This window comes from Oppia nitens, unplaced genomic scaffold (genome assembly GCF_028296485.1).
Source record: "Oppia nitens isolate AA-2021 unplaced genomic scaffold, nextdenovo-longstitch-racon4-pilon3 scaffold42_pilon_pilon_pilon, whole genome shotgun sequence".
In the NCBI taxonomy this organism is placed as follows: Eukaryota; Metazoa; Arthropoda; class Arachnida; order Sarcoptiformes; family Oppiidae; genus Oppia; species Oppia nitens.
Genome location: NW_026533224.1, coordinates 283,223 through 298,471, shown reverse-complemented (window position 1 = coordinate 298,471; position 15,249 = coordinate 283,223).

The following is a 15,249-nucleotide window of genomic DNA, read 5'->3' as shown; positions in this document are numbered from 1 at the left end:
AAAACAACAGTAAGTGAAGCGATATATATTCAACTCAATCACTACACATACACACACATACACACACACTTACATACATACACATACACACACATACATACACATACACATACACATACACATACACATACACATACACATACACATACACATACACATACACATACACATACACATACACATACACATACACATACACATACACATACACATACACATACACATACACATACACATACACATACACACACACACACTTACATACATACACATACACACACATACATACACATACACATACACATACACATACACATACACATACACATACACATACACATACACATACACATACACATACACATACACATACACATACACATACACATACACATACACATACACATACACATACACATACACATACACATACACACACATACATACACATACACATACACATACACATACACATACACATACACATACACATACACATACACATACACATACACATACACATACACATACACATACACATACACATACACATACACATACACATACACATACACATACACATACACATACACATACACATACACACACACACATACACATACACATACACATACACATACACATACACATACACACATACACATACACATACACATACACATACACATACACATACACATACACATACACATACACATACACATACACATACACACACATACATACACACACACACACACACACACACACACACACACATAGTCCAACCGATTTAATGTTATTTTAAAGATTTTTAAAGTCTAATAATATGAAAATAAAATTTATATTATAAAAAAATACTAAATTTTTTATCGATTACACAGTCAATCATCAAACAATATATAACAGACACTATAATAATAAATATCTATTAATATATAAATGACTTTTGATAGAAATTATAGTCTATATATATATATATAATATTAAGTAATAGTTATTTATTTTATATTTGCACACATTTTTTCCCTGAAAATTGTTGTAATTTATCTTTTTATATATATATATATATATATATTAGTTGTTGTTGTTGTTGTAAAAGTGTAAAATTTTTTTCAAACTAAATAAAAACAAGTGATCATTAATTTTATTGATTTTATTATTAGTATATTATATATCTTATAATATAATAATAATAATAATAATAGAAATGAAATGATTTTCTTCATTATAAAATCATTACTAAATTATATGATATAAAATGAAAATATAAATATAAAAAAAAATAAGTTATCATTAATTTTTAGTCTTAAATAATATACTATATATATAAATAAAACTATTTTGAATTTCAAATATAATAAGAGATATTTAAATTTAAATAATTATTGTTTGACATAAAAATATTAGACATTTTAATTTTCAAATAATAATAATAATAATACATATATCATATATAAAACATTTTATTATTATTTTTTTGTTAAGATAAAACCTTAAATACTATATATATAATAGAAATATATATTATTTTATTGTAATTACTTGTAGTATAATATAAATGTTTTTTTTATAAATACAGTGATCTATTGTTTTGTAAATTAAAATTTTTTCATAATTTAAATAATAATAATAATAAAAAGTTATGTTAAATATTATGTATATTTTTTTCAGTGGTTTATAACTCTGTGAATGGATTTATAATTTGAATTTAAACTAATGTTTATCAAAAAAAAAAGTGAAACAATTATAATATATATATATATATATATATATATATATATATATATATATATATATATATATATATATATATTAATGTCTTGTTTGTTAACATTGTTTAACATTATAGTAGTTATTATATACAATATAATACACATTCAATATTCAGTCATTATATTTATTTATACACAAAATAATAATAATAATAGTTTTTTTTGTTGTTAAAAAATATAACAATAATAATAATAATTTTATACTTTAAACATATAGGGATATCAATGGTTTGTTATATACTGGTATATACAGTAATATAATAATATAATAAATAAAATTTAAATATAATATTATTATAACAAACACAATATCTTGATTTACGGTCGAATTAATTCAAATAACAAAAAAAATAAATAAATAATTTTTTTAACACTAACTTTTCAGATATTTTTATATAATAATAATAATAATTTTATAATAGTTGCATACATACTATAGTATTATTATTTAAAATAAAATATTATTTTTTTATATATATATTTACCTTTTTATAATATTTACATTATATATATATATTAATACATTATAAAAATTTGGATTAATTTTTAAAAAAAATATTATAATACAAATAAAGTATATAATGTTATTTCAACAAAAAAAAATATTACTAAACTATTCAATATACTGTATATTACTGTATACTGTTTTATACTATATATATATATCTATATATAATATTAATTTGATTTTTTTTTGTCAATTATTAAACTCAATTAAGCGATATTTTTTTATAGTTAGTTAGTTGGCTGCAAATGAATGGCTTATTTAATTGAAATCAATACTAAGCAGTGCATTGACACCATTGACAACACATACATACATACACACACATACATACATACATACATACACACACAGACACATACATACACATACAAACATACATACATACATACATACATACATACATACATACATACATACATACATACATACATACATACATACATACATACATACATACATACATACATACATACATACATACATACATACATACATACATACATACATACATACATACATACATACATACATACATACATACATACATACATACATACATACATACATACATACATACATACATACATACATACATACATACATACATACATACATACATACATACATACATACATACATACATACATACATACATACATACATACATACATACATACATACATACATACATACATACATACATACATACATACATACATACATACATACATACATACATACATACATACATACATACATACATACATACATACATACATACATACATACATACATACATACATACATACATACATACATACATACATACATACATACATACATACATACATACATACATACATACATACATACATACATACATACATACATACATACATACATACATACACACATACATACACACACACACACAGACACATACATACACTAATCGTTTAATTTTATGATATGTTTGCATTAAAAATCATCTTTTATTTTCTCAATTTATATATTTATATACATTTGCTTTTATATCTGTACAGTATATTAATAGTATATACAGTATATATATATATATATATATATATATATATAGAAATTTGCTTTAACAAACAAAAAATAATAAAAATTTCCAGTAAATATTACTGGGAATACTCTATAGAGACAGTCTATAGATAGCTAAGTTAGCTATAAATTGAATGGGAAAGACAGCAACAAAAATAAAGTTAGTTATAATGCAATGTTATATATAATTGATTAAAAGCATCATTTTATTACTGTGTTGACTATTGATTATATATACAGTAATAATAATAATAATAATAATAATATGTGGATGACTAACAAAACAATAGGCAAACAAACATATACACCTACACACACACACACATACATACACACATACATACACACATACATAAACACACACACACATACATACATACATACATACATACATACACACCTATTACTACAATATGTGTTGAACTAATTATGCGGTCAAGTGATCACTAGTTTATGTCTATTAATTTTTGTTTAATATCATTTATATACACTATATATAAATTACAATATATATATTATACACTAAACAATTGTTGTCCAAAAAAAATACAATATACTATACAATAGAAATACTGTAATAAATATATTTGTAAATTATTGCTAATATAATAATAAATATAAAGCTAAATTATTGCTTAACATATATATATATATAGCTTAATTGCATGTTTAATAAATGTAAAATACAGTTAAAAGCTATTAATGTATTGTAAAAATATATAGTAATATCCTATTATATGTTCAACTCATCAATAATTTTTATTATTATTATTATATACTAATTACTAATTAATAAAAATCAATAATTTAATAAATATTTTCCATTATCTTAGTTATTATTGGAAAAAATACTAATCAATAATTATTATTAGTTTTTTTTTATCAGTATTTATGATATTAATAGACTTGCAAATTATGTATAAATATATTGGCATAAATTATTTTTTTTAAATAAAAATAAATATAAATAAAAACAACAAACAAACTAAACAATAAAAAAAATAAATCAATTTATAAACTAAACTATTTTTTTATCAAACAAAATATTTATCCGATAAAGAAAAACATTTTTATATTATATTATTTGATTTAATAAAAAAAATAAATAATATTAAAAAAAACTTATAGATTATATGATATTTTTTTTTATATATAGGTAAAAAAAGTGCAAACTATGTGCAAAAAATATATTTATGTAAAACTTTCCAATATATGTATATATATATATACGGTATATATATTATATTATATCGATATATATTAAATAAATAAAATCCTATAAACACATACAATACATAAAATGTATACAAAAAAAATTGCTTTCAATATATAACACAAAAACAACAAATAAAATAATATATATTTAAACGAGAGATTTGAAACAATAAATGAGAGTAAAATAGGTTTGTAATATCGATAGACAGTTACCCACACATATTCACACACACATATTCACACACATATAGACACATACACACATACATACATACGTACATATATATATATAGATATATATACACATACATACATACATACATTTACACACACATATATATATACAGTTATACATACATACATACATACATACATACATACATACATACATACATACATACATACATACATACACACACACACACACACACATACATACTTACAAACACACACACATACACACACACATATACACATATACATACATACAATATATTATATAAACATAGATAACAAAAAAAAACAACTAAAATAACTACAACTATAACCCAAAAAAAAACAAATTCAAAGCCATTAGGATGTGTTTAGTTAATGCACTTATCGTAAGTACTGTACAATCATATCATACGATTTTGATGCCCCGAAAAAAAAACTATTTTAGATTTAAACGAAACACACAATATTTATTTTTTTATTATTTGATTTTGTTGTTAGTGTTGTGTTGTTGTGAACAAATTGCTTACATTTATCACATTTATTGACGGCTAGTCATCATCGGTGGCGTTAAGAGAGAGAGAGAAAGAGAGAGAGAGAGAGAGAGAGAGAGAGAGAGAGAGAGAGAGAGCAAAATGATTTGAAAACACTTGCGTTTTAGCCGCGCTGTTGACGGCAATCATTACACTATACAAACATATATACAATATATATATATGACTGACAACATATACACCAGTAAAGTATGTATACATCACTATACATACACACATAAACACTATTGACATATATGTATAGCGTTTAGAGCATAGATTTGAATCACTTTGTATATGTATGAGAAGCTATGTGTGTGTTTGTAGACAAAATAGATGAGGGATTGGGAGAAAAAAAAGACAAACAGTTAAGAGAGTTAAGAGCTTACAGTAATAGAGAGAGAGAGAGAGAGAGAGAGAGAGAGAGAGAGAGAGAGAGAGATAAAAATATAAAGTTTTATATATATATAGAAAAAAATCGGAGAAAAAAACTTATTCCGATTTCCATTAGCGCCAAAAATTGTGTGATTTTTGTTGTACTACTACTACTACTACTAGTAGTTGTTGTTGTTGTTGGTGTTGTTGATGATGGGAACGGGAGATGAGAGGCTAGAGTGAGAGAGAGAGAGAGAGAGAGAGAGAGAGAGAGAGAGAGAGAGCAAAAAAAACTATACAAAAGTTTTATCGTAAATAGCAATTTCTGTCGCTTATATACCCAATATATATATATAACATCCAAGTGATGACATTTCTCTCTCTCTCTCTCTTTTTATTCCGGTTCCGACTTAACTACTTGTCCTCTCTCTCTCTCTCTCTCTCTCTCTCTCTCTCTCTCTCTCTGTCTCTCTCTCTCTCTCTCTCTCTCTCTCTCTCAGTCCAACTAATACTCTATCCGCGTAAGGCTTTTAACAATTGGATTGCAAACAATAGTTATTATTATTATTATTAGATGACAATCTTACTGTATATATAAAGGACAGTCAGTTTTATTGGCTGCTTAGGGATTGCACCAGACATTTGATTGATCTGATTATAACAGACTGAGAGTTTCACACACACACACACACACACACACACACACACACACCATATACGAGGTTATACTGTATGTAACAATAATAGACATCCAGTTATAGATATATTTAGTGGACAATCTATATATATATATATATCGATATATAACCAAAAAAAATGTTATTATTATTATCGATGTTAAACGGTTTGTTTGTGCGACGACAATGATATTATTAACACTTAGAGTGAAGGATGTTAAATGTTACATTAATGCTACTACGTGTCCGAAAAAATAGCATTGTAAAAAAGAAAGCTTATAGGCGTAATATGAAAATACTACATAAAGTTAACAGTTGTCTATAAAGAGACATACTATACGCATGCGTTAGAAATGTGCACATTATATGAGAAGTGATAAATAACTGTATTATAATAATTGAAATAAAAATGCTTAACTTGTTTATTATCTAATTTATTACATTTTTATACCTTATTTTTAAAACTTGTATGCATATTGTACAATACAAATAATATCTTATATTAATTTAATACATATAAATACAAACTCAATTTACAATTATAATTTAAAATAATTTTGATTATAATTTACAATAGTTTTGATTATAATTTACAATAGTTTTGATTATAATTTACAATAGTTTTGATTATAATTTACAATAGTTTTGATTATAATTTACAATAGTTTTGATTATAATTTACAATAATTTTGATTATAATTTATAATAGTTTTGTGAATAAATTACAATACTTTTCAATTAACAAATTAATTTTATAAGTGTATTGCATTATAACTTATGTTAACATAATTTATAATGCAATACACTTAAAACAATTAAATATTTTTTAATTAATTTTAATACAATTTTAAAATAATTATTATTAGTATTTTTTTAAATTATCAATTAAACAATTATAGATTGTAAACATAAAACTTAATTTAGTAATCAAATATTATTATTGTTGAAACATTGCTGTGGTTTTCAATACAATGTCACTACTTCTACATCAATACGTATGTGTTATAATATACATGTATTATAGGTTTAGACAAGATGTCTGACATCACAAACAACTGATGTCCTAAAACACAAACACTACAAAGCATTACAACTACGTGTACTGCTATATAATAGTTATTGTATAAAAATGTTTTGCTTGATTTTCTATATCAATACATTGCATGTTTCGTAAATGTATTACAGTATAAAAATGGTTAACTATTGTTATACTGTAATACATTTTTAAATTGAACACAAGTAACGTTATATTATAGAAATTTTGCTATTATTGTCTGAATCCAACAAAAAAAATTCTCTATTGTATTCATCATAAAGATTTTCTATATCATTCATTGATGTATTAACTTTTAGTGAACAATTATCAACATCTTGTTTATATTTATCACACAGTTTTTCATAAATCATAAAACAAATAATGAAACTAAAAATAAAAATCATATAACACATTAAATACATAAAACAAAAAATAATAAATTTTTGCATTTTATAATAATAATTTTATAATTATTTATACAACAATAACTGAATTATACATTGGATTGTCAATAGTAAACATTTTCTTTGAATCATCAAATTTAAATTGTGATTGATTTAATAAATCAATATATTTTCTTAACTTATCAATTCTTTTATTTTGAATATGAATGACAATCAATGGAAAAATTAAATTAATTACAATAACAATACATGTAAATATAGTTAAATAATTTTCAATATCATTGGACTCCATTGTTGTAACTCTCAATGCTTTATGATTAGCTTTTTATTAGAAGTAAACAACAAACTAGTGTATAAACATGTACATGGATTGCTGTATAACAAATGTTAACATTTTTTATACAGCAATCCATGTATTTCAATTACTAAGTAAAATAAAATTTTATTATAACAATAAATAACTACTGAGCATGACTCAGTAATGACATAGTAATGACATAGTAGACAAACTCATTTACTAAGCCAACATTTAGGAGCATGTAATGCATTGAAGACCAACTTTACTGAGACACTGAGTCGAATTATACTAAATATGTTAGCATATTTTTAGTTACAAAAAGATAATCGTTGTCCCGTTTAGTATGAGAGCAAACTTTGACCCTATATGACCAATAGACCATTATATTATATTAAAATCTAACTTGTTTATCATTAGTGGCATATAATGAATGGAGTATTTCTAAAATATTTACAATCTAATTCATATAATTAAAAAGTTATTACTATTTAACTATAAAATTACCCGAAACGCACGCCAGATTGCTTGCTAGTGTTAATTGAAAAAAATAATAATTGTTTTTTTGCCCTTAAATTTAATAATGATAATAATAATATAGACGTTTGTATGTTTGTATTTAATTAAAATATATATATTTATCTCGTGACGTAGTATTAGTGACAAAGTCACAGAAATTGAATGGTCGCTAACTGCGTAAACTGTGACTTTGTCACAGAATCATGTGACCAAAATCAAATTCATATTAACCAATCAAAATTAATTTAATTGTTTAACCGTTTAATTGTTAGTACAGTGTGTGACTTGATATACTGACCAATTAACGTAATATTATTAAATATATAAAATTGTATATAAAGAAGGAATTGATTCAATTATCATCAAATGGTAAAAATAGCTGAAGAAGTTGAGGAATGGATCCAATTATCATTAGATGGTAAAAATAGCTGAAGAAGTTGAGGAATGGATCCAATTATCATCAAATGGTAAAAATAGCTGAAGAAGTTGAGGAATGGATCCAATTATCATTAGATGGTAAAAATAGCTGAAGAAGTTGAGGAATGGATCCAATTATCATCAAATGGTAAAAATAGCTGAAGAAGTAGAGAAATTAATCCAATTATCATCAAATGGTAAAAATAGCTGAAGAAGTAGAGGAATTGATCCAATTATCATCAAATGGTAAAAATAGCTGAAGAAGTTGAGGAATAGATCCAATTATCATCTAATGGCAAAAATAGCTGAAGATGTTGAGGAATAGGTCCAGTTATCAACTAATGATAAAATAGCTGATATGTTGAGAAAATGGTCCAAAACATTGAATTAACTTTATAAAAGTTTTGTAAATTAAGTTATTACTAGTTATTTAAAAATTGATTGTATTTTTATGTCATTCGACATGTCTGACAATCAACAAATGCATAAGTCATCGTTGTCCTTATCAATCGATTAATTCTGCTGTTTAAATGATAATTACCATTTAAATGTTAATAATTCAACTTTTATTAATTAATATTAAAATGATGATTTACTAAACCAGTTACTACAAATACAATCTATAATAACTGGACAATCAATTAGTACAGATTTAACACCATCACTCAAAACATCAACATCATGTCATTAACTTCTTCAGTTGTTTTTACCATTTGATAACTATACTTATTCCTCAGCTTCTTCATCTATTTTTACCATTTGATGATAATGTGATCTATTCCTCAACTTCTTAAGGTATTTTTACCATTTGATGATAATGGGATCTATTCCTCAACTTCTTAAGGTATTTTTACCATTTGATGATAATTGGATCTATTCCTCAACTTCTTAAGGTATTTTTACCATTTGATGATAATGGGATCTATTCCTCAACTTCTTAAGGTATTTTTACCATTTGATGATAATGGGATCTATTCCTCAACTTCTTAAGGTATTTTTACCATTTGATGATAATTGGATCTATTCCTCAACTTCTTAAGGTATTTTTACCATTTGATGATAATGGGATCTATTCCTCAACTTCTTAAGGTATTTTTACCATTTGATGATAATGGGATCTATTCCTCAACTTCTTAAGGTATTTTTACCATTTGATGATAATGGGATCTATTCCTCAACTTCTTAAGGTATTTTTACCATTTGATGATAATTAGATATTTAAATTTATAAATTATTTTTTTAGTCACATTATTTTTTGTACACACTGTACATTATATCAATAACAATGAAAATTAGAACTCTATTTTGATTGGTTAATGAACGCGCGTGAATAACCACTGGTCAACAATTCGAACACTTAGCTTAAGTCTAATGTATTATTTTTAAACACTTAGGAGATATATATTTATATATATATTAAATATGAAAATATTAATTATAGTACTGTATATACATATATAAGTATAGAAAATCAATTAACATTTCAAAAAAAATCAAAGTTATAATTTAATTATAATATTTTTTTTGTTGAAAAAATTATTTTATTTATAGATAATACTAAACAAAAAAAAATATTTGCCTATTATTTGTTACATATAAAGTACTGTATATACATATATATATATATATATATATATAAATCACAAAATATAAAAATAAAATTGACATTCACTACAATGTCATGAAATACTTTTGTATTTAAAAAAAAATAAAGATTAAAAAAAATATATATTTTTCATAAACTAAATAATAGTACATAAAAATATCATATACTGTACTGTATTATCAAAAATTTTATACATATAAATATATAATTAAAATCAATAGTCATTAAAAAGATTGAAAAATCGGGTTACATATTATATATATACACTGTATATATGTATATATACAGTAGATTAATATATTGTATAAATAAAATGTTTTAATATGATAATAAACAGTATAATACAATACAGTATATACATATTTGTTATACATATTATATATATATATATATATATATATATATATATAAGTCTATGTGTGTGTTTGTGAATGCATTTGATGTCATATAATTAAAAATATACACTATATATGTATAAAAAAAAGTTAAATACATTCAATATACAGTAAATAATAACCATTGAATACATGTCCTAAAAATACATAGTATAATACAGTACAGTGTTGTTGTATAAGATAAGCAAATATTTATTAAAAACATTTCATATACAATATATACTATATATTGTATATATAATGTTAATCGATTTTAATCCCGTAATTTATAATTTATATATATATATATAAGTTTGTATAACATATATATATATAAGTTTGTATAACATATATATATATAAGTTTGTATAACATATATATATATATATATATAGATATTATACCAGAAACTAACACAAAATATATTATATATATATATATAATACATTTATTTAAACTTTTAGCAAATATAATATCATTATATATATATAATGTATAATCAAAAAAAAAAMAAAAAACAAATTTTGCTAACAAATGATACTTTCAAACACAAACAAAAAATAAATAGATATAACAATACAAATGAGTATTTTCTATTTGCACTAAAATTTTTTGTTGTTGTTTTTTCTCTATGTGTATGTTATTTAATGATATTTTTTAAAATAAAATTATTTTTTTGTGTTTATGTGTAAAACAATGTTTTTTGAAAAACAACAACAAATATTTAATATTATTTTAGTAAATATATACTCAAAAAAAAACAAATTTATAGAAACAAACGATTATATCGTATATTATTTGTTATAATTATTATTAGAAATTTAGACATTTTTTTAATTATACTATTATTAGTTTATTAGTCAAAATATTTTTAGGATATATAAATATATATAAAAAGTTAATATTAGCTAAATTTAATTAACATATATATATATATATATATATATATATATATATATATATATATATATATATATATATATATATATATATATATATACACTATATCGACTTATAAACATATTATATATATATATAAAAAAAAATATTATATATATAAAAACTGTATATATGTTATAGAAATAATAATAATAATAATAAAGTAAAATAAATCTTTAAAATCAAGACAAGTGTAATACGAAAGAGATTTTTAAGAGATTTTTTTTTGTTTCTTTTATTATATATATATATATAATATATATTTGTGTAAAACATTTGTCTTTATTTTTTAGTCCTAAAAAAATTAGATATCATTTCCTGTTAAACGTTTTACTTACTTTAAAATATAAGACTAAAAAATATATAATATAATATAACAAAATATAACGATTGAAAATAACAACAAAATAATAATAATAATAATAATATCACATTTAATACTTTTACAAATAATTTTTGTCTAAAACTTTTTTATTTATAAAAAAAAATATTTTTTTTATTTTTTATATATACTATTATATAATGTTTTTAATTTTCAACATTATATATATATTAATATAAATTAAAGTATTGTTTTTATTTGTGCCAAAAAAAATTATTGCCCAATATTTTAAACTTAATTATTTTTTATAAAACTATTATTTATTGAATTTTATTTTGTTATTTATAAATTTTATTAATCTTAATTTAAGTTTATAATCTTTATATTAAAAAATATATATATATTATAGTATTTTATATTAATTTTTAAAAAACATTATAAAATATAGATTATTATTACTATTATTTCTAAATTATTATTATTATTATTACATTAAATTCTACAAAAATTTCACATATATATATTGCTATATATATTATACATTGTATTATAATATATAATAATTTTTCTTATTATGTAAATATTCAAAAACTAGTAAAAATCATAAATACAAACAAAACATTTTTATTAAATATATAGTTTAATTTTTCTAATCAAAATATTTATCTATAAATTTAAATAAATATCTAACAAAAAATATAATATATAATAAATTAGACACTTAGTTGAGTAGATATATATATATATATATATATATATATATAGAGAGAGAGAGAGAGAAAGTGAGATAAAGGGAAAAATCCTAAACTAAAAACTTTTTAATATTCATAATAATTTAAATATATGTATAAATATCATAAAACATATATCATATATATATATATATATATATATATATATATAAAGTACAATATTTATCAAACTAATGAGCATTTCATTTATTATTATTATTATTATAATATTTTATAATATTATATATATATATATATATATGATATCACTTTCTCACTGATGATGACTGACACTACTGTTGTGTTAAAGATAAAGATAAAACTATTAGGCGTTGGAAAAAAATTATTTATTGTAATCATTAACAAAATTTTTTTTTATATATATTTATAATATATTATATCATTTTTATGTCTAACAATTTTATCCTATCCTAATGGTTTAGATTACATATTTTTATACAAATAAAATACATACATACACACACACACACACACACACATACACACACATACATACACATACATACATATTACACACACATAGTATGGCATTGATTTAATGTACAGAAAATCAACATTTATTATCAAAAATTTTTATATAATATATATGATATATGCTGTGTATATATGCCATTGAATTTTGTTTGAGTTGTCTGACTGTAATCTTACAACATATATATATATATATAATATTAAATATATGGTTAGTTTGACTGTTTTTTGAGAAAGGGGGGGGGAGTTGGGAGCGCATGTCTATTACTATATATATATATATATATTATTACATAACAACATACCAGTGCTGCCTGAAAATCACTGACTTTTACACCACTGTGTTTAAACTGTGTGTATGTGTCGATGGTGTCGGTATATACCGTATATATACATTACAGTATATATCAATAGCTAACCGGAACGGTAGTTGATATCTATATATACAAAGTGTTTATATATGTGTTTCTCATATAAAAGATACCACTGTTTTGTGTATAATATAGTTGTGTTTAATATTCAAGTGTTTTTTGGTATGACTGTCCACATGTTTGACTAAATTAAAAAACTTTTGATTTTTTTTCTAAATTAAATAATTATAAACTATTTTATAATCAAATAAAAAAAAATAGTTATCAATAAAAATCAAGTTTAAGAAAAAAATGCGATAACTTTTATATTAAAATAGTAATGAATTTTTTTTGTTGATTGTTGTTATCTGTTTGTGTTTAAACAAAATATTTATAATTAATAATAATTTTTTTGTTGAGAAAATAAACTTATGATTAATAACTAAGTGTTTTAATAAAAAAAAGTGACTAAAAATTTTTGTTTTTTATGTAAAGTTTAATAAATAAATATAATGTAATTCAATGTCACTAATAACTACTAATAAATAATTTAATACATAATAATAATATACTGTATATTAAAATCCTATTATTATTAGTATTGTCATCAACAACAACATCATCATTGGATTCCCATTTTATAATAAGGTATGTATTGATAATACTATAATAAATTATTTTATTTTTTTTTAATATTAAACGTTATATAAATCATAGATATATAATAGTAGTAGTAATAGTCTATTATGTATATACTATAAATACTAACAATATATTATCAATAAGATTAAAGTGCATATTAGAGATATCCGGCAATATATCATATATTTAACAACAAAATAATAATAATAATTTTTTAAAACTATTTAAAGCAAACTAGTAATTATAATAATAATTTTTTCTATTATTATTATAATATATAAAAATAGCTAAAAAATATTCTATAAAAGCAAACAATATTATTATTATTAATATTTTTTTTGAATTTTATTTATTTATCTATTTTTTAATATATATATATATATAGGGATTTGTGTGAAAATACATATCCTCATTGAAAAATCCCCATACATTAGAGGCAACAGTTTTATATATATATATATAATATTTTTTTCAGTCATATAGTGTATGTCAATATAATGGTAAATAACTTTTTATTTTATATATATATATATATATATATATATATATATATATATATATATATATATATATATAGTTATATTGTTGGGCGATATTTTTTTATGTGCAAATAAATGATGGTATTTTTTCCCCTTTATAAATTTTTTAACATTATTTTATTGAATTTTTTTGAAAATAAAAAATATATAAAAAAATAAAGAGAAAATTTTTCATAGAATCGACACATTGTTGTTGTTGTTGTTATATATGTATAGAATATT